This window comes from Propithecus coquereli, unplaced genomic scaffold, assembly GCF_000956105.1.
Source record: "Propithecus coquereli isolate 6110/MARCELLA unplaced genomic scaffold, Pcoq_1.0 Scaffold71, whole genome shotgun sequence".
Classification (NCBI taxonomy): domain Eukaryota; kingdom Metazoa; phylum Chordata; class Mammalia; order Primates; family Indriidae; genus Propithecus; species Propithecus coquereli.
Window position 1 is genome coordinate 8,360,889 of NW_012153174.1, and position 24,834 is coordinate 8,385,722.

Below are 24,834 nucleotides of genomic sequence, written 5' to 3' on the forward strand. Positions count from 1 at the left end.
GGAGAAGACTTCTGGACACATTCAGAAGAGGGCAGGCAGCAACTCCCAGCTGCACCCAGAAACAGCTGTCGGATGAGGGTTCCTGGGACGTTTTCTAATCGGGCTATTCTGCAGATGTTGCAGATTTGGAAGCAGGAAAACGTCCCCTTTCAGACATCATCTTCTGGCTGCTATACTGTTTTTTATATCAAAACATTTTTATATTGAAAAAAAACTTTTTTTTAAAAAAAAATTATGTATTTTCTCCAAAACTACAAGGGTAGCTAAGGTGTTGGAAACATAACCAGCAAAGAAACCGTATTTGTTATAAAAACTTAAAAAAATTATGAGAAGCTCTCAGTTGTGTTTTTTTTCCCTCCCACCTCCATCACTTTTCTCTTTCTCTTATTAAAAGGGTACTTACGACCACCTCCTGGGCATGGTTCTTTAAAAAAAAAGATCCTTTTGCCTTCAGTTCCAGTAATGTTTTGAACCTCTGGAATTTCATAAGAGGTGTCAAATTTAGCTGACCCCAAACTTCTCACTTGAATAGAAATAGAAGTCTGGAGGGAGCCGTAGGTCTGCGTGGGGCCGGGACGCACCTCCCTGAAGGGCCGCCTTGCAGGGGCAGGAGGAAGCCGGCTGAAGGGGTCTGCGGCAGAGCACAGCGCACCGCCGCCTTCTCAGCGTCCGGCGTGGCCTCTCAGGAGTGGGAAGATAGAGCTTGGTGTTGATTTGCTGTGACTGTCTGGTTTAATCAGAATAATACTATATTGAAATGAGCTTTGCGTTTATAAACTTGATGCTTTAACCTATATTACCGTTTCCTCTTTACCTCTAAGTTGCTATTCACACATTCATTCAATTCTTAACGCTTCCTACCATGTGTCTACCAGGAATAAGCAGGTGAATAAGGAACAGATCTTACCTACAAGGAATTTATCCTTAATTTTGTCATTTTAAAGTTCAAATATTATATCTCTGACTTTTTAATTACAATGGTGTGATCAGGTATTATTTCAGCGCCGTACCTGGACCTGTCCTGCACGCGCGGACTGCCACTCCGCGGTGAGCACAGGCTGCCTTTTGCAGGGCCTTCCACTGTCTGTAGTTTTGCTCATAGCAGTCTTACTGGCCTCAAGAGTTTGCTCAGAGAGACCATTTGCTGTTTCTAGTCCTGGACTGGCATTTCTTGGTGCTACCAGAGATGCATAGAAGACACGCTGCTTTTCCTCAGAGACTGTGAGCCTGCAGGTGAGCACAGAAAACCACAGTCCATGCTGCCGGAGCTCCCACAGCAAACGGGCGAGGCCACAGGTCCAGTGACGATGGAGGCACACGTGGAGGGCTTGCGGCCAGTCAGCGAACATCTGGAGAGCCCTGAGAGGTAGCACAGGGGTGGCACCAGGGAGCATGGTGCCGTTTCTGCTGCTCCCGCGAGACTCTGGCAGCCGAGAGGGGCCTTGTTGGCTGCCTGTGTGCCCAGAGCCCCCGGCACCACGGGCCAGGCACGATTCCAGAGGGCGCCACCCTTTCCCAACTTAGTTCAGACGTTCCATTGTGAGTCTTTCAAGTTGGACCAGGGTAGTCCAAATATCGTCTACCTGACCTAGTTTGATGGCTTTTTTTTTTTAAACTAGGAACTGAATTTGTAGCTTTTTTCACTGTAAAATTATTGCACATTAAAGCTGGAAGAGGGATTTCTGGTTTTCAAGCGCTTCATTCTGCAGAGGAGCTGTGTACTGCAGTGGCCGAAGTGCAGGCTCTGGGGACCTACGGCCCTGGCTTCTCACTCTCACGTCTTGACTGTGTGAGGTGCGCAAGCTTTTCCAGTCTCAGTTTCTTCCTTTCTAGAAAGGGAAGCTCAGCCTTTACTCCACGTTGCTGTAGGGCTAACACGAGGTGGCACCGTCGGGCACGGTGCTGTGATCGTCACTAGCCTACCTAAGTAAATAGCCCCACATGTGCTTGGGGAGACAGGGGCAGCCTTGGTGGGACTTCCACAGCCAGCCCAGAGGGACGGGCGAGCCCCTGCCAGAGCCCTGGGCTCCCTGGGCCGTGCGCACTCACATGCTGTGCCGCTACTGTCGCGCCAAGCAAGGACTCGAGTCATGTCCTTTTTCTATTTTATATACTGGGACATAGAGGGGAAGAAAATAACCCAGGAAACCTGATATGACTTTGAAGCTAGGCTCTACCCCATTCCTGTAAGACCTGTGGAATGTCCTTAATTTCTCTCCACCTCGTTTCCCTCACCTGTAAAATGAGGGTAGCCCTAGAGCCTGGCTGGTGTGTGACTGGGTGGAGTGACCTGGTAACACTGAAGGTGCTTCACGCAGCCCCGGCGCGCGGCTGGCACTCCCCACACTGAACTATGGATGTTTCCGGCAGCAACTCACTGTGAGAAATCAACGTCACTGTCTCTGTCCACCTGAGCTGGGACTCTGCAAACAGTCACAAGCTCTTACAGATGGTCACTTGCAAGGCACTTCACTTCCTGTCTCTCTGGCCGCTCCTCAGGGAGGCCAGCTGGCCTGGGACGCTGACATCCTGTCTGTCTGCCTTTCCTTCTTGGTCCTGGCTCCTGACCCAGGCACATGGTAGGTGTCTAATAAATATTTGTTGAACAAATGAATGCAGAAGGATAACATTCTTGTGGCATTTCTGGACCATCTCCTTCTGCGAGGGTTGAAGAGTACAGGCCCCAGATGTGACCTTAGGTCCCCCTCACACCGGCCTGCTGGCCAGCCCCGGTGAGCGCAGACTCGCAACTACACCTGCCCCACAGAGTGGTTCTGACCACCCAGGAAAGCAGTGGAGGATACATTTCAGCAACCTCCCTTTCTTACAAAGACATCCTATGGGAATTTAACTAGCATGTTGCAGTTTTTTTATGCACTATATCATGATTTTAATACCTTTTCCGAAAAGAGAAATTCTTCTGTCTTTTATTGGCTGGATCTGTATAAACGTATGTGTTTGACATAAATGCAGTAAAATTAAGGTTAAATCCAGTTTCTAAAAACTTATAAAAGCTAAATTACGCCAGATCTCCAACTTGACTTTCTATTCCAGTCCTTAGAAGCTGATGCTGTGGCTTAGCGAGGCCGGGCTGTGCCGGCGGCGACGCCTGCAGGGCGGCTGTCTCTCAGAATCGAGGCTCTTGTGTGCTGCTGGCTGGCTTGTCTCTTGCTTCTCTTTCTTTGCAACTTATCTGCTAGACTAATTCTGATTCCACCTTGCTTTGACTCTTAGAGACACGCCTAAATAAGAATCCCTTACCCAAGAACGGGTCTCAGTTAGTGGGTAGGAATTTTCTCAAAAGACAGTTCTCTCTGGGAAGTACCTTCTCCTAATTCCAGGATCCCAGGAGGGGCACCCAGAGCACAGGTCTCCTCTTCCACTTCTTATAAGTGGGGTTTTATTCCACCCTACTTTATGGCAAAGTGGATGTCACCTGGTGCCGGGCAGGTGTGCTCCTAGCTGTGCTGAGCACCAGGGCCTGGGGCAGCCCCAAGGGCCAGGGAGCCCAGCCCTGGGCCCGCCAGTCGTATGTTCATCCACTTAATTTCTGTCTGTAAACTGAAAATGATGATGTCTGATGCAGATCGCACAGCAAACTTAAGAATAAAGTTTGTGAAAAAATACTCCAACCTTTCCGATGGGAGAAACGAGGAGTGTACACACAGGAAGCAGGTTTCCCATGGCTTTCCTCCGTAGGATTCCCCCAGGGCAGCGTCCCCAGGAGGTCGCTGCACCCCACTCGCACGCTGCAGGCCCAGCCACAGGCCTCGCCCGCAAGGGCTCCAATGGCCTCACCTCCGCTTGGACCTTTTTTCTTCCTTAGCTACGCACCTGCCTCACCGCCAGCGAGGCCCTCCCCACCCTCAGGGCCCTGTGGCGGCGAGGGACTTCAGAGACCTCACCTGTGCGGAGGGAAGGACCTCAGCGCAGGGCGCTAGCCCTGCCCCATCCCGGTCCCAGGGCGTGTCCCCGCACTGTCACCACCCCACCTGGCGCGCCGCTCGCGGGCCTTTCCCTGCCGTTTCCCCGTCCTTTCTCGGGGCGACAACACCCCCAACCTCTGGGCGCTGCCCCGCACTGCCCCGCCCGAGCTCGGCCTTCCGTCTCCACTTGCGCCTGCCTGGGTCCCGGCGCTCGTTCCCGCCCCCACCTCTCCCTGCCGAGGGTCTCCGAGCGCTCCCCCGCCCGAGCCTCCCCTCCCGCTCCCTTGAGTCCGGGTATCCCGCGAACCCCTCGCCTACGCCTGCCCTGGGTCCCGGCGCTCGTCCGCCGCCCGCCCCCTCCAGCCAGGCCCCCGGCGCGTCCCCGCCCCGCCGCCGCCACCTGCCGCCCGCCGCCGCCCCCGCGCTCCGCTGGCGCCAGCCGCTCGATGCGTCTTGCACTTTGATTATTTGTGTTAACAGTTAATTTAGCAACGTGGCCACGTGCGCCAAAGCTGCCCCCACTTCCTCCCGGCTCACAACAAATGGCACTTTTATGAGGGCCTCGGCGGCGCTCGGCCGCCTGCCGCCCCGCCGGTCCCTGGGGGAGCTTCCCGCCTTCCCGCCCCGCGCCCCACCCCGCGCCCGCGGCCGCCCCCGTCCGCCCTGCGCGCAAGCAGGGAGCCGGCTCAGAAACCGTCCCTCCGTGGTGGCACCCGGGCTGGTCTCAGGCGACCGACAGGCCGCCCGCGCTTTCCTCCGCAGCCCTGTCACCTGTCGCACACACTGAAGCCCTGACTGCGGCAACATGTAGCGTGCCCATGCGACAAAAACATTGGTATCCCCTTAATATTTTGAAATAAATAAATAAATAAAATGAGAAGTGAGATAAAAACAAAGAAAATCTCAGTTCGGCGTCCAGGCGTGGCAGGCGTGCCCAGCACGGACCTTTTCTGATCCCGTCCAATCCATCCGCTCACCTCCCATTGGAACCGCGCTGATCCCACCCGCGCCTCGGAGCTTCTTCGTGCTGACACTGCCTGCGTCGGGCCTCGGCTCCCTCCGACCTACCGCGTGCTTTCCCTGAGCGCCGAGTTCCGCGACCAGGAGAGAGGGAGGCTTCTCCAAAGAGGTACACTTGATAAGTCCCCGGTCTTCTAAACTCTGGCTCTTTTTGCCTTTTAGAGAATTTGATTTCCCCTGTGCTTACATTTCTAATATAGGCGATGTTCCAGCACATTCATACTATTTAGGTGTTTATGTTTGTGATAAACATGCTCCTGGGTTGGCGTGAGGGAGGGGCTCTGTAAGCACGTGGCCTGATGGGGGGGGGGTGCAGGTGTGAGCTGGCAGAGAGCCGGAGGACAGCAGGTCTTTTCTGGCCTAAAGGATCAGGTCACCCTGTGCTGATTTTAGTATAACCTGGAGGTTCCAGTCTGCTTCGCCACCAGCCCAGAGATTCTTAGCCCAGGGATTGCTCTGGAGCAGGCCAAATTCCTACACATCTTGGAAACTCACCTCTTCCCTGCTGGCCGGAGGCTGCGCTCCTCCCGCCCCACTGTGACACAGCCCCGCAGTGGTGGGTTGCCTTTTGTGCGACCCGGGTGTGCGGGAGCCTGGCGGATACCCTCCTCTGTACTTGACGTCCCGTTGCTTTCTCCACCATAGCATGCATTCAAACGGAAGGTCTCACGGTAAGATCCCCCCATAGTCACCTACCCTTTGGCAAAAATTCTAATACTCCCCTGAAAATGAATGTGTTTGGCTGACCACAACCCCTGAAGAGAGACAGAGACATCTGTTTCTGTAAGAAAATGCAAATGTGTTCCTTGAGCTCACATTTATGTGTTGTGATATCTGACTAGGGATAATGAAACTGATCTTCAGTACTCACAACTCTAAAATTACTTTTGTGAAGGTCACAGTGACCTTCGACTTGCCAAATTCAGTGACTGAGTCCTAATCCTCACTCCCTTTAAGTTGTGTGGACTGCTGGACACAGTTGCTCAGTCACACTCCCTCTGGGAACTCTTTGATCTCTGCAATCACTAACCCGCATCTCCCCCTCCTTTCCCTACTCTTGTCTCCCAGCTGGGGAGGGCACAGGCCTGCGTCTCCAGCAACTCCCCATGCACATGGCTCCAAAATCTGCACTTTCAGGGCTACACACCAGGCCCCTATTTCTAACTAAATCAGACATTTGTGAGTGGTCGAATCGTCATCATCTTAAATGCAAGACATTCACTTATGTTTGTTTGCTCAAAAAATGTTGAGAGACCAGCAGCCTATGTTCTTGGTGTTGGGGAAATAGTAATAAAAAAGCAAAACTGTGAAGTCCCTGCCCTGTTGGGCCCAGAGTCTGCGGGGGTGATATCCCAGCCGAAACCAGCCCAGCCCGGCTCCTTGCGTCCTGGAGCAAGCACTTGGAGCCAACTTATTTTCCCTCATTTTTATTCTGATACTTGGTCAAGGAATATTGGTTCTTCCTCTATAATTTCTTTTTCTTTCTAATCCATTCTTCCTTTCCCATTCTGTTTTACCAAGCTTCACTGAGGTAGAGGTTCTGAATTCCTAAATAGTTCTGGTTTCTTCAAACCCTCCCTCCCCCGACAACTTCCGTCTATTCTCCCCTGCTGCTAGGTTACTTTTCAAAAAGTACAGATCTGGTTCATTTAATCATACATTCAGCAAACAGGGATGAGAACTCCCATGTGCCAGGCACTGGGCTGAGCTGAGGAGGTGAGAAGACGTGAGATGCCCTTGTAGATCCTGCCACTTCCCTGCCAAGTAGTAGAAACTTGGTAGGGAAATGCACTGAAAGCCTCATTAAAATACAGTATGATAGCAGCTAAAATAGCAGTAGGAGTCCCTACCATCTACGGGACTAAACATTTTCTTAAACCTGATATCAAAGCTCCCACCACCTGGGCCCAACCTGGCTTCCTAACAGATCTTCCTCTCCCTGCTTCCTGTCCTCACGGCCACACAGCCTCTTCCGGAGCCTGCCCGGCCTTTCTGCGGCTCTGTTTTATCTCTGCTTCTTCTGTTTGTCTACAATGCCCTCCCTTTACCGTCACTACTAACCACGATTCTCTCTATCCTCTAAGACCAAGCTTAAATCCCACGTTTTCCAAGCAGTTTTTATTCAGATTTCCCCCAGCTGAAAATCTTATCTCTTTCCCAAACTCTTAGAGCATTTTATTTGGATTTCTTCCACCACACGGTCAGGGACCGCCTAATGTTAAAGTTACTTGGACTTCCTGCTTCGTCGCAAGGTCCCAGGTGCAGGCCTTCATTCTCGGTCTTGTCATTCTTTGCAGGGACTGCACAGCATGCCAGCCTGCAGGGGCCGGCAGTGACTCTTCTCGAGTGAATGGCTGATTGAGGGGGTGTGTGGAGGAGGCAAACTTCTTTGGGGCCGTGGTGGGGGTCATATCCAGGGTTACTGATGTGATGAGCAAAGGATCTTTTTGAGAAGAGTGGGAGGTTATAAAGATACAGGATGTTGGATGGAACCCACTAACGGAGGAGACAGCCACATTTTGGTCAGAACAGAGGGTCTCTGAGTTGGAGAGACTGGTATCACAACTTCAACTGAATGTATTTTCAATAGGAATTCAAATGTGATTATGTCTGGGACTCCCAGAAAGGAAAAAGACCGTATTTTAGTTGAGATAAGGGGGAATGACTGTGTCTGAGTCTCAGGGTGAAACTAGAACAAGCCAGCTCAGAAGAACAGCAACCCCAGGGACTAAGGGGAAGTAAGGACCAGAAGCTTCTAGAAGTTAGCTTGATTCTTTTAGCCACTTAACTGAGTAATGCAGCTTCTTCTTTTACAACCTCTACTGTCTATAACTTGTACCCTGAATTTTCCTCGTGCTCTTGGAGAATGAGAATGGCGGCAAAAGGCTGGGACTAGGGATGTGGTTTTCTAGGGAAGAGCCACAGAGTCTGACATTTCCCAGGACAAACGTGGGGCCTGAGGAAGCACAGAACCGACCCTCGTGTTGTGGATGAGGAAGCCCAGTCCTTGGTAGCTCAGTGCGGCAGAGCCAGTCCTCACTGCTGATGATAGTAAAAGAGGAACAGCATTCACCAGGTGAACCTTTTGGGATGTTTTTGTTGCAAGTAACTGGAAGTCTACCTCCCCGGGGCGTAAGTGGCAAAGACAGGCATTGCTCCCCTGTCCGGAAGCCCACAGGGAGGCCGGCTGCAAGGCTGTGGGGCTCCATTTCTTTACGACTGACCCCGCATCCCCAGGGGCAGTGGCCAGCGGAGACTCTGCCTACCTGACGGGTCCCAGCCCACCTTTGCACAGGCCACAGTCCTTCGCGGATGCTGAGGCAGCGTGTGGAGTTCCACAGGCGCGACTGACGGGGGACCTGGAGACGCCGTGGTTGACTTAGACGATGAGGGCTCAGTCCTGGACCTGGAGATGGGTCTGATTTCCTTGAGTGACATAGGCTGCTTGGGCGGCTTCCTGCAAAAGGGGTTAGGAGGCAGGAGGAGGGATCTCTGGGAGGCCCCAGGGAATGGTGTGGAAAGCAGAGTGTGTTTCCTCTTGGGTCCTCACACAGATTGCGCTTGGAGCCACACGACACTTTGCAACTTAGCGAATGAGTTGGCGGAGGCTTAAGTACTTCAAGGACAGATATGTTACTTTTTAAAAACTGTCCACAGCCTCTCAGGCTGTCCTCACGGCCAGGCTGCTCGTCTCTGCTCCCACCCACTCTGCCCGCCCCGCTCAGTTCCCTGCTTGCTCTGTCTGGACCCTCTGTCGGCCTTTCTCCTTTCTGTTTTTGCAACAGCCTTTTCTCTTCTTCCACAGACACACATGCCCAGCACGCGAAGTAGCATTTAATTCTAGGTTGAAACAGATAGGAAAATTGGAGAAGTGTGCGAAAACGTTTTGCATTCCTATTCTAGTACCTGCAGACCCTTTACTGAGCAAGCATTTGTGCTCGACATTGCACGTGACACCAGCCTGGCTACCGCTCTAGCAAGGGCCCGTTAAGTGACTTGCCTGAAATCCTGTAGCTCGTAAGTTGTCGGGGTTCTGGCTTCAAACCTCACGCTTTTATCTTTTATAATCTTCTGCCAAAATCTATCTCATCAACGGGAACTTAATATTAGGCAGTGTTTCATCACCAGCATAGGTGGCTGGATAAAGAAGGTCAGCATTTACAATCCCCTGAAGAGGACTTGGTGTTTTCCGATGACCCCCCATTATACGCTTCATGTATTAGTGGTTTGTCCTGGAGAAACACACTGTAGAGTGGAAGGATTTGGCTCCATTCCTCACGGGTTCCTATTTGGATAGACCAGGGGCCAACTGTACCTCTTGCACACTTCTATCCATGGCTGGGAATACTGCAGCCCGGTTACAGGCTAGCTTCTTCGGGATAGGGCCCGTGCCCTGACACCACTGTCCCGGAGGGCCCTGTGGTCTCACAGTGTTGATGAGCAAAGCAGGAAGGAGACACGGGGTTGCCTCAGGCAGCCACTTTACCTTTGTGTGGCCTGTGGTTTGCAGCCAGGGCTCGTGTGTATGCTGACGTCGCGTGTGCTGAGCATGTACTGCGCAGGCCAAGCGCTCTGCCTTCAGAAAAACGGCGTGCCCAGGTGCTGGAGGAAGGCCCCGGTGTCTGTGGTGCTCACCATGCAGGTGTGTCCCAGGGAAAGCTTTTGCTTCACTTTCTGACTTAGGTGACAATGAATAACTTAGTTTTATTAACCAAGAAACATTAAGGCATGTTCTTCATGTTCTCCCTAGAGTTGATGAGCTACTCCATATCTTCTCCGTAAATTGTTACATTGGCCAGAGTAGATTTCTGTTGCTTGCGATCAAAGAGAGAACACACTGATACCGTGAAAAAATAATAGTTAGATGATGGTTCAGAAAGCACAGAAATTCGATGTTTCACCACTCAGTTGTCACAAACAGATTAAGTCCAACGTGACAGTCCAGCCGTGTCTCTGCAAAGAAGCCATTTGGAATATCTGGTCTAGCAAGTCATCTCAGGAGCACATTGTGTGAATCTTTCGCCCTGAGAGGAAGGCTCTGTGGAAACACTTTGTCATAACAGATCCAGAATGATCTACTGGGCCATTTCTTACTTCCTTACCAGGATTTGTGCCTCCAGTTGCCACCTGGCTCCATGAAACCTGCCTGTTTACCTGCTGGTAACTACCTCTGAGCCGTAAACATCTCGGCAAACTTCTAATTATAGACATAGGCAAAGAAAAGAAAAAGTGATAGTTCTTGAATGAGGGTCAGGGATGGGATTCAGTAAAACATCTTTGTGTCTCAAGAGTGTATGTGCAGGATGAAACCCCCTCCCACCGCTATTCTTTCTGTCCATTGCGACAGTCAGTGGGTCGAGACTAAGACTTTGGATTGCCAGGCTGGCCTAGGGAAGGCTCTTGGGCACAGCAGCTGTGCTCATAAAGCGGAACAGGGCTTCCTCAGACTTCGGAGCTGTTGAGGTCTTTAGAAATTGTGTGGCATCTACTCCACACCTAGTAGGTGGGGACCCTGAAGCCCAGAGAGGCGAGGCTGAGGTGAGGCAGCCCCCACAATGGCCACCTCCACCAGGCGGTGGCGACACTTCCTGTCATGTGAGCCTCATGGCGGTCATAGCCCAGAGGTGTGTCCTTGTTACGGGGTCCCTCTTCTCAGCATCACTGAGCCAGGTAGACAGATGTACATGACACTCGAAAGATACCAAGTTGAGAAACGGCCATGCTGGCAAGTTGAAAGACGCACTTCCTGATGGCTGCGTCCTCCAGTCCCCCAGGACGTCAGCCACAGCTCCTGGAGCCAGTTCAGCTCAGTCTGCCTGGGGATAAGACATTGTCTGGGGCCTTCGTCAGTTCCAAACACAGCATTGCACTTCCCTGAGCCCAAACAGACTGACGGAGGTCATGGAGGAGGAAATACAGCTTGACGGTGTGTTGAACTGGATTTATGGGCGTGAGGGTGGAAGTAGAACCGTGAGGAGTTTGGTGGTCAGAGTTCATGGAGTGTTTCAGTGAGCTGAGTTTTGTTCGCCCTTGTAGTTACAGGCTTTGCATTGCTGGCTGTCATTTTGTACCTTCTTGGTTTGAATGATAGGTTCTTCCAATGTTGTCTAAATTCAAGTGCCAGAGTGGCATTTCTGCTGAGGTCATTGATCAGGCTGTAGTTAGGAAGGAAAACCAAGTGCAGAACCTCGCCAGCAAGACCTGTCCTGGTGTGTATTGATAAGGTGGCAAAAATACGGACGACAGGAAGAAAACCAGTCACTCATTTGGAGGTTCCCAGATTGTCATGTGCTCAGTGGACTTGGCGAGGTGTGTCTTTTGCTCTCTGGTGTGTCCTCCACTTGCGACCCCGGACCCTGCGCTGTGCGCTGCCGGCTGCTCCTGGGATGAGCTGCGTGAGAGCTCTGCATCTGCTCACCAGGACGGCTTCTCGCGCCTGCGGGTCGTTGTGCGGCGCATTTCCCAGTGCGTCACCGTCGAAGGGAAGCTCCCCGAGGGTTCTGCATGCTTCTGCTTGTGTTTTAGTTGGTCTGTGGTGATGTTATTTAAATCATTTCCTAGGTGAGCTTCACACTGATAGAGTCACAGTCCGCAAGGAGCTGTGTCTCATCTGGTTGCAATATCTAAAGAATTAGTGTTTTCTGGAACAATATGTGGAGTTCCAGAAGGGCTTCCTCACATAGATCTACATTAGGTGTTATGTTCATATCAAGAGATTTAAGATGTTTTGACCTTTAAAAGAATTATTTGCATTTTTTTTAACCTCTTGGGGGGGGATTTTTCATCTTCCCTGCTTAAGTTAAAAGCCACTATGCAGAATTCTGAGGTTTATCAGGCGTTAACTCTTTTATTTATTTATTTATTTATTATTTTTTTTATTTCTGCATATTATGGGGGTACAAATGTTCCCCAGATTACATTGCCCTTGGCTCCCCCCCAGGTCAGAGCTTCAAGCGTGTCTATCCCCCAGATGGTGCGCATTGCACTCATTATGTATGTATATACCCATCCCCTCCTCTCCCCTCCTACCTGCCCGATGCCCGATAAATGTTATTCCTGTATGTGCACTTAGGTGTTGATCAGTGAAACCAATTTGCTGGTGAGTACATGTGGTGCTTATTTTTCCATTCCTGGGATACTTCACTTAGTAGAATGGGTCCAGCTCTATCCAGGAAAATACAAGAGGTGCTATATCACCATTGTTTCTTATAGCTGAGTAGTATTCCATGGTATACATATACCACATTTTATTAATCCACTCATGTATTGATGGACACTTGGGTTGTTTCCACATCTTTGCAATTGTGAATTGTGCCGCTATAAACATTCGAGTGCAGATGTCTTTCTTATAGAATGTCTTTTGTTCTTTTGGGTAGATGCCCAGTAATGGAATTGCTGGATCAAATGGTAATTCTCCTTGTAGCTTTTTGAGGTTTCTCCATATTGCTTTCCACAGAGGTTGCACTAGTTTGCAGTCCCACCAGCAGTGTATGAGTGTTCTCATCTCTCCGCATCCACGCCAATGCTTATTGTTTTGGGACTTTTTGATAAAGGCCATTCTCACTGGAGATAAGTGATATCTCATTGTGGTTTTGATTTGCATTTCCTATCAGGCGTTAACTCTTAAAATCTGCCAACCTTGAGGCCCGAAGTGTTAAATGGTGTGTGGTGAAAATGCTGGCTGCGTGCTGTGGCAGCCTGGCCGTTCGCTGTTCATTCAAAGGGACAGACGTGGTCTGAGGCCAGAGGAGAAGATGAGGCGGGTGAGTGTGGGCGCCACGGCTGCTGCCTCTAGGCGCTCGCAGCACTGGCCTGAGCGGGGTTGAGCACTCCAAGCAGGAGCAGAGCCTTCACGGTCACTGTTAAAAACCAAAATGGAATTGAAACTTTTCCTTTAGGCCATGTATTGTACATGCAGTGAAAGCTGTACTGCTTCCTGTTAAACTTCGGTGCAAATGCATTGCATTTCCCAGGAAACCTTGTAAGGGATGGCTGTAGTGGAAAGACCCTGGAGACGCATCCACGTGAGCATGGCGCACTCACACTTCCAACAGGGACACTGAGCCCTTGCCCAGGGGGCCAGGCCTGAGTCCTATTGCCAGTGAAGCCCCCGCAGGCCATGTGTGAATCGTGGGACAATTCCCATTGGTCCCTTGAGTGTTCCCTACTGTGAAACAAGTGTCCTTCTGTTTCTGGGGAGGTGGCAACCTGGCCCACTCTAGGGGGCAGCGGGCTGCTGGGCACACTGCTGCCACCCAGAGGCACAGGTATTAGGTAAATCAAGACCATTATAAAGCTGCATCAGAGGACAGTTGTTCCACGGGCGCCTTTTTTCCGGTTCCATGTATTGAGACACCTCCTATGCCCAGACATTGCACCACTGCAACCTCCTTTCAAACTCACCAAGCTCTTGCAAGGTAGAGATAGTTATGCCCATTTTGCAGACAAGGCAACTGAGGCACAGGGAGACTATGGAGCCTGGCCAAAATGTCATGCCTGAGAGGTGGTGGAGACAGGACCTAAAAGCAGGTCTCCTTGGCTAGACTTTGTGTTCTTCCTCCAACAGTACATTCCCCTTGAGGATAGCAGGGGGAGAGCATGGCAGGTTCAAGTGGCTGAGTGGCCACTGCCATAGAAAACCTTGTGTTCCTAAACCTCCACACCAACCCTTGGGTCCCCTGGCATTTAAAGCGATGATCACGGTGTCGACATTCTTAGTGGGCAAAAGTGCAAAGTCAGAGAAATAGGAGATAAGATGACTAATGTGAGAAAAGCCAGGGCGGTGTCTGGACAACTGATGACTCATTTGTACTCCACCAGGACGTCGGATGGCTCGGAGCCTGTGACTAGCGCATATTGCTTCCTTATGCTGGTGCATACAGCTGGCACTTGCAGTTTTCCCTGCAGGTATTCCTCGGGCAGTGGCTGTCTGCATGGACCCACTGTGCACACAGTGCTTGTGTGAAGCTTGGGGCCCAGGCCTCACTCAGCCCAAGGGCACCCCAGATGTTCTATCCTCTCAGCTGCTGGAGAACCTGTTGCAGCTACAGAGATCTGACTCATCTGAGAAGCTTGAATGTGGGTCCTGCTTCCCTCACAGCCAGCCTTTTCCCATGCTTCTCTCATCTGGGATCTGTCAGCCCTCCTGTCTCCTCATCGCAAAGATGAAGAAAACCTTGCTCTTCTCAGCTGGCACCTCTCACTTTATCGTTCCCAAAGAAACGGTCTAGCAAGAATATTTACATTAAGAAAACTTACCACCTTATGATATAGCACCATCTGAACTTCCTTTCAGAGTTGAATTTGCTACAGAAGAAGCAAGGGAGGAGGGAGAAATGAGACACACACACATCTTGCCCCCACCCCCAACATGTGGAACTGCAGGCCCTGATGGGGACTGTTCCCTGTTGCAAGCAAAGCTGCTGAGAAAGCACACGCCAGCCACGGTGGTGAAGTCATGCAAATGCTATGCCCCCAAAGGCCGCAGGAATTGTGGAAAGATCTGTGTAAATATCTCACGCATTCTTGTGATCTAAGGTTTATGGAAATAAAAACCACAATCAAAAAGCCAGTGCCACATTTATTCCTCCTTCTTCCTTTTCCCCTTTAGAATAAATTCATAGAACATTTCATGGAACAGCCAAGAAAATAAATTATTTTGATTTTATTACCAGGAAGACATAAACCAAAGTGCTCAGTAGGACAAGCCCAAGCTGGATCCATTTGGAAAGAAGAGAAGCAGACACTGCCGAGAGTCCCTGAATTGGGAGGACAGGAGTAGTCCCTGCAGAGTCCCCCCCACAGCCCCGGCTTCCAGACGGGATTGGTAAGAGTTACTGGTAGAGTTACCAGTACTCGATGAACTCTGGCTTCCTTTCCTACCCTTTTCTTTCTTAATTTTGTGGTGGGTATTGGCATTGGGAAGTCTCATGCTCCCAGAGCACAGCTCAGATGTTCAATTTGCTGACGATCCCCTGGAACCAGGTTTAAAAACCATGGAGGAGTGATGGTTTCCCACATCGGCTCCCACCAGGGACCCCAGCAGCCAGCCCGGGGCCCAGGCCTGAGAGTGAGGAGGGGCCCCCTCTGGAGAGCACCGGGGATGCTGTGGATGCACACTCCTGCCCCTCATCCCAGCTTGCATAACACGGCAGGAAAGTCAGTGCCATGAGAACACATTTCCACGCTAAGGTTTTCAGTGCACCTGTGTGTAATGCTAAAATGTTCATTGAATTCTTGCCCCAGTTTTTCTGATTTATAATATGGACCAACAGATTACTTCCTGCATCCTCTTGCCCTCCCTCTCCCTCACTAACACTCCAGTTATGTGTGCCACTCATAGATTGACTAGATTTGACTCAGGAAAGTGCAAAGCAGGAAACAATCCAATTTCTAATTAATCTACTTGAAGTTTTCTTCATATGTGAAAATAGGCATTGAAAGTGCAGCCCGATGTAAATCCAGACTTTAATCTCTCCTCTAATTGAAAGTGTCCCTTCTCCCTGACCCCATCTCCGTCCTGATCTAGCCTTGGGACTTGACATTGGGAAGGAGAACATCTCTCCATCCTTCCTCCTACTCTGGAGTTAGGGCTGAGGAAGGAAGACAGTTGGCAGCAGGAAGGCCTTATTTGCCTGGTGCAGTTATTATCTGACACTGGTGCCTCTTCAGGGCCTCAGAAGCTGGCTCTCCCTTCCCCATCACAGAAGGTGACACTTGCAGGGTCTAGCTAACTGCTTCGATCCACTCTTAACTTGTATTCCAACAGCAGCACTGTGGGTCTTGTTCATGAGCCATGCCCTGCCTCACAGGTACAGGTGCAGCTGCTGCCACAGGTCGTTCTCCTTGCCCTGCCATCAGGGATGCTCATGCAACCTTTCATGGTTAGGCTTCTTCAACAAGAAGCAGGCACACTCATCCAGTTCCTTAGGACCTCTCTGACAGGCCCTGCATGATGCCACAGGGCCTGTGAAGTGCCCTTATTTGGCTTGAGGTGCGTGCGTCTTGGGGAACACAAATACCCTAGCACTTCTTCCCTCCCTGCTAGGCCAAAAACTCTTCCAAAAGATCCCCTCTCAGCAGGTAGGTCAGCAAAATGGCAGAGTAGGCATAGGCAGCTCCCATACCTCCATAGAAATGTCAAAAAACAAGCAGAAACTGTCAGAATTCTAGAAAATAGTCAAAATTTTACAGCAACCAAAAAAATGCTGAATCAAGGAAAAGGCAACTTAAAAAATGGTAGGAAAACTTTGTGGCATTTTTATTTGCTCTGACCTAACCCCCTCTCCAGCTTGGTGGTGGTCTTGAAGAAGGCAGCCTGCATTCTCAGAACTGCAATGCTGATCTCTGACTCCAGGATCTTATTTGCAAATTATTGTGTTTATCTGTTCTAACATGTCTGGGGGCTAGCTGAAGGATTGACAAATGATGCTCATCTCTGTTTTGGCTAACTCAGACATTATTCAGGGTGGGATAGCAGTGAGCATTGCTCAGAAACAGTGTAAGGCAAACAAATAATTCACAATCTCCTGGGAAAAAGATTATAGTTGAGACATACAATTGGCCACATAAATCCTGGGGGGGAATTTGGAGAGAGTTTCTTTGTGAAATCAGAGCATTCAAAAGTACACATGTGTACCTAGGAATTTAGAAAGCAACATGTATACCCAAAGCACACATATGCAATGAAAAGACCTAAGAAAACCCAAAAATTTCACCTCTGGCTGACCTACAGGCTCAGTGCAAGCACAAAATGAAGGCTAATGCATAACGGTAAACAGACTGGCTAAATGTTGAAGGAGTGTCCCAGCACACGATCAATCTGCAAAGACCAGGAGAGGTTTTTTTTTTTTAAATTTTGTTTGCTGAAAACAAACTAAAGGAACAGAGCCTTCATTGACCACACATGATAAGAAATACAGTCTTTGAGGCTGGGCACGGTGGCTCATGGTCGTAATCCTAGCACTCTGGAAGGCCAAGGTGGGAGGATCCCTTGAGCTCAGGAGTTCAGGACTAGCCTGAGCAAGAGTGAGACCTTGTCTCTACAAAAATTAGGAAAATTAGCTGGACGTGGTGGTGCATACCTGTAGTCCCAGCTACTCAGGAGGGTGAGGCAGGAGAATCACTTGAGCCCAGGAATTTGAGGTTGCTGTTAGCTATGATGACACCACTGTACTCTAGCCAGGGCAACAGAGTGATGCTCTGTCTCAAAAAATATATATATATATAGTCTTTGAAAAACAATAGTTTGATAGATTTACCACACAAATGGATTAATGTAGCCTTCAGTCAAAAGCACCAAACCCTGAATCCTGGTGAAGGATAATAATTAGATTTCCAGAGATGCCACATTATTATGTACAAATGTCTAGTTTTCAACCAAAAGATTACACATACAAAGAAGTAGTTAAGTGTGACTCATTCAAAGGATTAAAATAAATAGACAGAATTCATCCGAGAGGAAGGATGGAGTTAATAGACAAAGATTTAAGTTATCTGTCTTAAATATAAATATGCTCTAAAAGCTAAATGAAACCATGGACAAAGAACTAATGGAAACCAGGACAATGCTATATGAATAAAATGAGAATATCAATGAAGGGATGGAATTATAAAAAGAAACTAAATAGAAATTCTGGAGCTATAAAGTACAATAACTGAAATGGCAAATTCATTGAAGCATTTCAATAGCAGATCTGACCAAACAGAAGAAAGAATGAGCAAATTTAAAAACAGGACTGTTGAGATTATACAGTCCATGGAGCAAAAGAAAAAAGAATGAGGAAAAGTGAATAGAACCTAAGGAACTTGTGAGACACCATCCAGCAAACCAACATATACATTATGGGCATCCAAGAAGTAGAAGAGAAAGAAGAAAAGGAACAGAAAGAATACTTAAAGAAAGAATGGCTGAACACTTCCTAAATTGGATGAAAGACATGAATCTATAAATCCAAGAAGCTCAACAAATTCCAAGTACAATACATTCAAAGAGATCTACATTGCATATGGTATATAATCATTGAAAGCCAAGACAAGGAGATCATCTTGAAAATGGAATGAGGATATGACTTGTCACATAAGAGATCCTCAATAAGATTAACAGCCAGTTACTTAACAGAAATTATGAAGGGCAAAAGGCAGTGAGATGACATATTTAAAGTGTGGAAAAAAAAAAAAGTACTGTCAACCAAGAATTCTATATCTTGCAAAGTAATCTTTCAAAAATGAGGGACAAATTAGGACATTCACAGATAAAAACTGAGAGAGTTTGTTATCAGTAAGAAATATAAGATCTCAAATCGATAACTTGACTGTATACCTAAATGTACTAGAAAAAGAAAAGCAAACTAAACCCAAGGCTAGAAGAAGAAAGTAAATAATAAACATTAGCTCAGAGATAAATGAATAGACAATAGAAACAATAGAGAGACTCAAATAAACCCAATGTTGGTTCTTTGAAAGTATCAACACAATTGACAAACTATTAGCTAGATTCACAAAGAAAAAAGAGAGAGGATGTAAATAACTAAAATTAGAAGTGAAAATGAGAACATTATTATTGATCTTGCAGAATTAAAAAGGATCATAAGATAATGCTATAAATAATTGTATGTCAAAAAATTAGATGACCTAAGTGAATTGGACCAATTCCTAGAAACATACAAGTAATAAAAAACTGATTCGAGAAGAAATAGAAAATCTCAAGAGACTTATAACAAGTAAGCCAATTGAATCAGTAATAAAAAATCTTTCAACAAAGAAAAGTCCTGGAAAAGATGGCTTCGCTGTTGAATTTTGGCAAGCATTTGAAGAAGAATTAATACTAATTATTCTCAAACTCCTACAAAAAATAGAAGGGGAAACATTTCCTAACTTATTCTATGATGCCAGCATATTCATTATACCAAACCCAGATAAAGACATCACAAGAAAAGAAAATTACAGACCAATATCACTTTCGAATATGAATACAAATATCCTCAACAAAATACTAGCAAACTAAATCCAACAGAATACTAAAAGGATTATACAACATGACCAAATGGGATTTATTCCAGGAATGCAAGGTTCAACATAATAAAATCAATCAATGTAATATACCACAGAAGTAAAACAAAGGCAAAAAACCCACAATATTTTTATCATTGATTCAGTAAAAGCTTTTGACACAGTGAACACCTTTTATGATAAAAATTCTCATCAAACCAGGAATAGAAGGGAACTTCCTCAGCAATATAAAAGGCACTTATGAAACATCCACAGCTATCATCACATTCAGTGGTAAAAGATTGAAAGTTTTCTTCCCAAGATCAGGAACAATACAAGGATGCCCACTTTTACTACTGCTATTCAACATTGTATTGGAAATTCTAGCCACAGCAATCAGACAAGAACAAAAAAAGGTGTCCACATTGAAAAAAAAGAAGGAAAGTATCTCTATTTGCAGATAGCATGATCCTATATGTAGAAAATACCAAAGATCCACAAGGAAGCTGCTAGAGCTAATAAATGAATTCAACAAAGTTGCAGGGTACAAGATTAACACACAAAAATCAGTTGTGTTTCAATACACCCCCAATGAACAGTATGAAAAGGAAATTAAGGAAATTCCATTTACAATACCATCCAAAAGAAAATACCTAGGAATAAATTTAACCAATAGGACTTGTACACTGAAAAGACTTGTACACTGAAAACTACAAAGCATTGCTGGAAGAAATTAGAGATCTAAATAAACGTAAAAGACATCCATGTTCATGGATTGTAAGACAATATTGTTAAGATGTTAATTCCATCCAAAGCAAACCATAGATTCAATGCAATCACTATTAAAATCTTCATGATTTCTTTGAAGAAATGGGAAATCTGATTTGCAAATTTATATGGATTTTAAATGGGTCATGAACAGCCAAAACAATCTTAGAAAAGAACAAAGTTGGGGAACTCACACTTCCCCATTTCAAAAGTTACTACAAACTACAATAACCAAAACAATGTGGTGCTGTCATAAGGATAGATATATTGACCAAGGGAATAAATTGAGAGTCCAGAAATAAAACCTTTGTAGTCAATTTGGCAAAGGTGCCAAGACCTTCGATGGGGAAAGAATAGTGTCTTCAACAGATCGTGCTGGGTCAACGGGCTGTCCACATGTAAAAGAATGAAGTTGGCCCCATCCTTACATCACATACAAAAATTAACTGAAAATGGATTGATGACCTAAACATAAGAACTAAGCCCATAAAATTCTTAGTAGACTACATGGAGATAAATCTTCATGACTTTGGATTTGACAACGAATTCTTAGATATGACACCACAAGCATGAGCAACAAAGGCAAAAAATAGGTAAATTAGACTTTATAAAAATTAAAAAATTTTGTGCATCAAAGAACATTGTCAGGGCCAGGCTCGGTGGCTCACGCCTGTAATCCTAGCACTCTAGGAGGCCGAGGCGGGCGGATTGTTTGAGCTCAGGAGTTCGAAACCAGCCTGAGCAAGAGCGAGACCCGTCTCTACTAAAAATAGAAAGAAATTAATCGGACAACTAAAAATATATAGAAAAAATTATCCAGGCATGGAGGTGCATGCCTGTAGTCCCAGCTACTCGGGAGGCTGAGGCAGGACGATTGCTTGAGCCCAGGAGTTTGAGGTTGCTGTGAGCTAGGCTGACGCCACAGCTCTCTAGCCCGGGCAACACAGTGAGACTCTGTCTCCAAAAAAAGAAGAACATTGTCAGGAAAGTGAAAAGACAACAGAGAATGGGAGAAATGTTTGTAAATCATGTGTCTGATAAGGGTCTAGTATCTGGAATATATGAAGAATCTATACAACTCAACAACAAAAAGACAAAGAACCCAATGAATAAATGGGCAACAGAATTTTTCCAGAGGAGATATACAAATGGCCAAAAAACACATGAAAAGATGCTCAACATTATTAGTCACTAGGGAAATGAAAATTATTTTTCAATGAGATACTATTTTACACCTAGTAGGGTAGCAATAATAAAAAAAAGGAAAATAAAAGTATTGGCAAGGAAAAATTGGAACCCTTATGCAATGCTGTTGGGGATGTAAAATGGTTCAACATCTGTATAAAAACAGTGTGATGGTTCTTCAAAAAGTTAAACATGAAATTACCATAAGATCCCACAATTCCACTTCTAAGTATATAGTCAAAAGAGTTGAAAACAGGCACATGCATGTTCATAGCAGCATTATTCACATGAACCAAAAGATGGAGACAACCCAAATGCCTATTGACAGAAGAATGGACAAATTGTGGCATATTTGTACAATGGCATATTATTCAGCTATAAAAAGGGAGGAAATACTGATACCTGCTACAATGTGGATGAACCTTGGAAACATGCTAAGGGAAAGGAACCAGGCATAAAAGGTCATATATTGTGTGACTCCATTTACATGAAATATACAGAATAGATAAATTCACAGACACAGAACTCAGATTGGTGGATTGCAGAGAAAAGGGGAGGGAGAGGTAGAGAGGAACTGCTTACTGGGTACGGGGTTTTACTCCAGAGTGATGGAAATGCTTTGGAACTAGGTAGGGACGGTGGTTGTGCACCACTGGGAACTTACAAGATGCCACCAAATTGTTCACTTTAAAATAGTTAAGTTCATAGAATCCCCTGTCATCTGCTGTATCCATCTGGAGCTTTCCCCTTAGGCTGGGAGCGGGTGATGGCCAAGTGTCCCAGAGCAGGTGCCCCTGAGAAAGTCTATTGCTTTTCTTTAGAATGTGGCTGGTGCCTTCACCGTGGGGCCTAGTGTGGTATCCTATTACTGTGCCCTACGATCTGTGTGGCTCCCGCATGTGGCCTGGGGCTCCCCTCCCAGAGAGGAGTGTATGACAGAGTGGGGAAGTGAGGTGTGATGTGCTCCTTGGCCTCTCAAAGCAAATCTTACACTCTTTCTACTAAAGGAATAACATAGCCCAAGCCAGGGCCAGCGCCATGGTCTGATTTGCAAGGTCACATGAAAAATTGGTTATTACATGATCATGGTCTTAGGTGTGATAAAGGGACAGTGGCTTCAGAAGGCTTCCCTAGTATCCACATGTGCCAGTTCCCTTCCTTTTATATACAGAGAAACGGAGGCTCAGGCATATAAAACATTTGCCCAGAATTTAGGGATGGAAAGTAGATTAGCGATTGCTTAGGCCTGGGGTGACTGATTGTAAACAGTGAGTGACTACTAATGGGTACAGGGTTTCTTCTGGGCTGTCGAAACTATTCTAAAATTGATTGTAGTGCTGATAGCACAACTCTATGAATATACTAAAAATCATTGGATTGTGCACTTTGAATGGAAAAATAGTACGGTATGTGAATTATGTCTCGATGAAGCTGTTATATATTATTTAAAAATATCTTCTGGGCTCACAGGTGGCTAATTAGTGGTAGAGCTGCTCTCCAGCTCTCTCACCAAAATAATGACCTTTCATCACGAGCCTCAAATGACCCTTTGTCACAATACCTGTGTCTTTTGCCGAGACTGGTTTGAATAATTGCTTTGATCCTCTAAGTCACTTGCTTCATGAGTCCACCCCTGTGAGACAGGTGCGTCTGTGCCTCCTCTCCTGAGCTTCATGTTGACAGCGGCCGAGCTACGGCTAGACCACCTCTGTTGGGAATGAAGATGGCTTTGCATTTGGGAATAAAATCTGCCCAGGAGGCAAATAATGAAGGGTTGGTTTTTAAGGCTCTCCCCATGCAATGGAGCCTGCTGGGAAAACCCTCTGGACGTCGGCAGGAGAAGGTCATGTTGGGAAAATAGGAAAGAATGTGCCCCACGAGGAGGCCACTGCACCTCTGAAAATACCTAGACACAAACCAGAGGCAGGGGCCGCAAAAGCCTTCTGGCAGTTGTGTTCCCAGGCCTTCTGGGTAATCGGTAAGTACATGCCAGTAGTGGTCCCTGAATTACTGCTCGCAGAATTGCTTTGTATAAACAGCAACTCCAAAGCACATGGAGACCCGACAGGTCCAAAGCTTGTTTTTTTTTTCAAACGCAGTGGCCCCTGCAGCCTTGGGCCAACCCGAGTGATGAATGACTCTGGTTTCCCGAGTGTGGCTGCTTTTCTACCCGAGGTTCCTCTTGGGGGAGGTTTCTACCTCCAGAGCTGGATCCACACAGCACAAATCCAGCTGCAAACCTGGCACTGCACTGACTGGGGAGGGACTCCCAGGGAAGGTGGCCGGTGTGCCCGCCGGCCAGGAGGAGGCTGTGGGAAGAAGCTGGCAGCTCCCTGCGCGCTCCAGCACGGCCCTGCGTGGTTTCCGTCGTGATGGCTTTGGCTGGTCTGCTCACAAGGATGCTGCCTTCCGTGCAGAGAGGAGCTGTGCTGGGTGTGAGACGATTTTCCTCAAAATAGCTGCTGCTTCTACGTCCCTCCAACAGCTTCCCTCTCCGTCTGCCGTCGGTTCTGGGGGAGGCGGCCGTGCTATCTTGACCCAAGTCAGTGGCCTGTTGCTTATTCCACCTCCCCACACAAAACAGATTTCTCCCATTTTGTCCCATTTCCTACCAGATAGAACCTTTTGTTTTCACTTGCTGCCTGTCAGCTTCCAAGAATTTTTTCATCTTGAGACCTGTCGAGACTCTCAGCGTTGCGTGGTCTGTGGCCAGGCTCCGGCCCAAGGTTGAGGATTCCTCCTTTTCCTTCCCAGTATTGTCCAGCATCCTGCCGGGCCCCTGTCCCTGGACACGCCGGCGGGACACGCCGCCACCGCCGCCTCCCGCCCGCAGCCTCTGGAGGACGGAGCGAAGGTGCGAGCGGCTCGTCCTTCCCTCCACGCTGGCCTGGCGGGAGCCGGCTGCTCTCATGCACATTTGGCATCCTGGGCCACACTGCATCTGCGTGTTCGGAGATGCCCCAGAGGGGACCCAGGAAGATGAGCTTAGAGACACGGCTGCTGCGGCGCCTTTCCAACTAAAGAAGGGGCTCTCTCCCTTAAGATCTTTCTTCCAGACTGAGTTTTCACCCGAATCATACTGCTTTGTTTAAAAATCTCCCACAGCTTTCGTTACCCATAAGACAGAGTCTGGATGCCCCCGGCTGGCCCCCGTTTCTCCGCAGCTGCCCCCAGGGACCCCACCGCAGCCCTGCCCCCCCAGCACTGGCATGTTCCCCGCCCCAGGAGGGGCCCAGGGACCAGGTCTCCCAGGTGAGACTTCTCCCGATCTTCCAGAAAATCATTAGCGTCGACAATGATGATGTAATTCTCATCAGAGGGCACTAGACCCATCGTACCCCCGCCTGTCTGCACCCTTGGATCTGAGCTCCCGGCCCCGGGCGGAGCCTGGTGTTCAGCACAGACAGCGTCCAGACAGAGGTGCTGGTGGGAAGTCTGTAGGATGAAAATGGAAGGGCGCTCCGTTTCCTTCGAGGCACATTCTTCGAACACTGTGCCAAGCAGTGGGGGTGACGGAAGGATGAACGGGGGGGCCTGTCCCTGAGTGGGGAAGGCGGTGTGCTGTGTGGGCGCTGAGGCCCGGGGAGTTGGTAGCGACTCAGAGATGCTGCTCAGCGGATCGTGGTTCATGAACGTGGAGGGCGAATGAGGTGTATTCTGACATTTAACGTACACCAAGACGGTAACTCCTCTTTCAAACATCGAAAATCACTTAAAAGGATTATCCCAGTCATTTCTATTTTAGGTGAATTACTTCACTCAGATAAAAAAGTTGCTTTTTTCTTAAGACTGTTTAAATCAATTGTGCTAAGAGAATGGAGCAATGTGTGTAATTTAGGAAATTACGGCATTTTAAAGGAAGGAAGGCTGAGACACCTCTCTCCACTCTCCCCAGGTCCAAATCCTCTCCCCCAGGGTCACAGTAATAGGTGTGGAACTGCATTAT